The sequence below is a fragment of the Pundamilia nyererei genome, unplaced genomic scaffold, assembly GCF_000239375.1.
Source record: "Pundamilia nyererei isolate P.nyererei 1_Seehausen unplaced genomic scaffold, PunNye1.0 scaffold00068, whole genome shotgun sequence".
Classification (NCBI taxonomy): Eukaryota; Metazoa; Chordata; class Actinopteri; order Cichliformes; family Cichlidae; genus Pundamilia; species Pundamilia nyererei.
The window spans coordinates 2,965,291-2,968,333 of record NW_005187469.1 but is presented as its reverse complement, the minus strand read 5'-3'; positions in this window follow the sequence as shown (position 1 = coordinate 2,968,333).

Below are 3,043 nucleotides of genomic sequence, written 5' to 3'. Positions count from 1 at the left end.
CTTTATCATGTTGGAAGACTGAGACATCCTTTTGGAACTGAAATTCTTTTTCTTATATTGAGGCATTTAATGTGTAATGAAACATCTTTACACTGACAGAAAGGGGAGTTTCGCCGGTGCTGCCCACTTAGCATCAAAGTGGTCTGCATGTTGTCCTCGATATAAAATGAGTTTGAGTCCTGCTTTTATTCACAGCCAAATCTCCCTGACCCTGGTCGTGCTAAAGGTCTCTTCCTGTTCAAAGGGAGTTCGTTCTTCCTACTGTGCCAGTGTATTTGCTTATCATCTGATTCTCTGTAATACTAAAGAGTCTTTAATATCAAGTTGACTCTTATGTGTTGGCACTATAAAACCGAGTTGAGTTGAACTGAGTTGAATATTTCGGTATGATGTATTTTTTCTTTTACCTTAAAAAATATCAAATTTTCCAGAACAAGTGAATGATTACTTTAATTCTTATAAGTTAAAAGGTTTTTGATGATTTTGTGCTCATAGCACTGTGCTGTTTTGTACTTAGAGTTTGTGCTGTTCAGTCTACTCACTAAGAAACTATGTGATGTTTAATGCACAGTGCAGGATATTTGTTTGTGCTGGTAAATATTTATTTTATTCATCTTTGAGACCTGAATATGAATTAAAACTTCTTGCTCACCTTCCTTATCATGTTCTCTTTTTCTTGTTCTGCTTGTGTTTCTGAAATTGACGTTCATTTACAGTATAATGATGGAAAATATGAAAATGCTTATCAGTAACACATGATAAAGCACATGTTTGATGCTCTGTGTACAGAACATCTATCTGCTTGTAGGATTATTTTGATAGTAATCCTTCTTCCAATCCTTATTTTGATCATTTGGAATAGACTTGGACTTAATTTTTGGAATTATTTGCATTCATACATGCATTACACAATACACTGCTATATGATAAAGAAAAGAAAAATGAAATTTTAACAGCATTCCCTTCTAATTATTTCCTGTCACAGTTGTCAGGTTCAGGTTGCCTGTGGTAGGTAAACAAGGGAATATATAGAATTACTTTTTTGTTTATTGTGTTCAGTTTTATGTTTGAGTAGTTGAGCAAAAGAGTGCAATGAATCGTTTATCACTGCTTATTGACTGTCTTGGAGATAATTTGCATAGGGACTTTCAGAGTCAACATCAGCATTCATTCTAGTGAGACTTGCACTCAAGACCATTGGCCTCGCAGTCTGCTGGTCTTCAGGTCCAGTTTCATCATATGTAAAATCCTTAAAGTTTTAAAGATAGAAAAGAGAAAAAAAGTAGTAAAACATAAAAATGCTATTACCATGCTGAAAGCATTGACATAAAAGTCACTGCCATCCTTATTAAACACAGCTGATGTTATCTTGTTACTGAAGATGGCATTATAAGGTTTTAGCTATCAATATTTTAATTTATGAATTAAGCTTTAGAGAGTTCAGTAATCAATATATTACCTCAATAGACGTTACTGGTGAAATAACAAAACTGTTAACTGAATAATATGCATGCAAACGCACACACCAGCCTGCCACCCACCACCCCCACCCACAGACATCTAAAGAAAAGAAAAAGCAAACTAACTTACCACATGTGCATCTTCCTGTGGAGACACAATTTCTACAAATGTACAACAGGAAATGTGTCATGGACGCTGTACCACATTTTCCATGCACAATGTCTGTGGTGGTGTGTGTGACCTTACCCATTTTTTTTTTTAAAGTTTGCATAAACTTCAACATGACCATCAATACTATCATCACTGTTATGGCAATGATACCTAAAATTAAATATGGCAAAATTCCTGGCCAACAAAGAAAAAAATAAAGTTATTCAGAACAAAATCTTTATCACATTTCATAATATTCAGTATATTCTTTATCGTGCTATCATTGAAACAGTTCATCAGAGAAATTTATTTGAACTCACATCTGAAACTACTGAAAACTGAAGAAAATGCAAACATCAAACTCTGACTGAACATGATAACGTGCATGCACAGAATACAACATGAAGAAAGCATGTGAACCACTGATTTAGTTTATGTGTGTTCTTACCATCTTTTTGAATGGGTGGTGTAGTTGGTGTTATATAGGATAGGACAGACAAATTAGTAATAATATCCAAATGGCTTGAAGGCATAGTCGTTCTGTTTAAAACAGCAAAGGACACAGTTGACCCAGCAGTGACTGTCTTAGCAGGTTTTTTGGGACCTGGAACCACAAATGCAGCATATATTTATAAATAAATTAAGATTGTAAGTTCCTTCTGATTTGAACAAAGGATTTGTTTTGTTTAATTCTTGAAAGAAAAGAAAGAAAAGAAACTCACCATGTACAACTTTTAGATTGACCTCTATAAGTGGATCAGAGGCGAGTCTCTCAACTCCACATTAATATTTTTTTGAGTCTACCAATTTAAGATTATTGAAAGTCACTAACAAATCATTCCCTTTGTTTTTTAGGATTACTCTGTTTTGATGTTTAGTCTTTCCAGGTGCAGCAGTGATGATTATGTGTTTTTTATCTGAGCATGGACTTTCACAAAGGTACTTATTATTAGTGGTCACACTGAACCAAATGTTCCAGTTTGAACATGTGAATGACACCTTTCCCCCAATTTCACCTTGTACATTGAGTGTCATTATCTCCACAATATTGAGAGCTATAAGCAGAAATAAAAAGAAAACGTTTTCAGTGAATGCATACCTTCAAATATTAACAGTTCTATCAATAGTGATATGAATTGTATTTTAATATTTGCAAACATTACTTGACAGCTACCACGTTTATGCACCTGCTTATTGTCTAGGTGCAAATACTAAAAAAAAAAAAGAAGCAACCCCCCCCCAACAACAACAACTTACCAGAAAGAATATAAGGACATCCGCTGATTTTTACCATGTTTACGATGAAATCATAAAAATGATCAATGACATAAAGTGTGTGGCAGTATTGACAAATAGCTCCACTGTCGATAATTTCCCCTTCCCCTTCCTGTTACTCTTTTATGAGCTAGACGCTCCTCCCTTTTGCAAACAC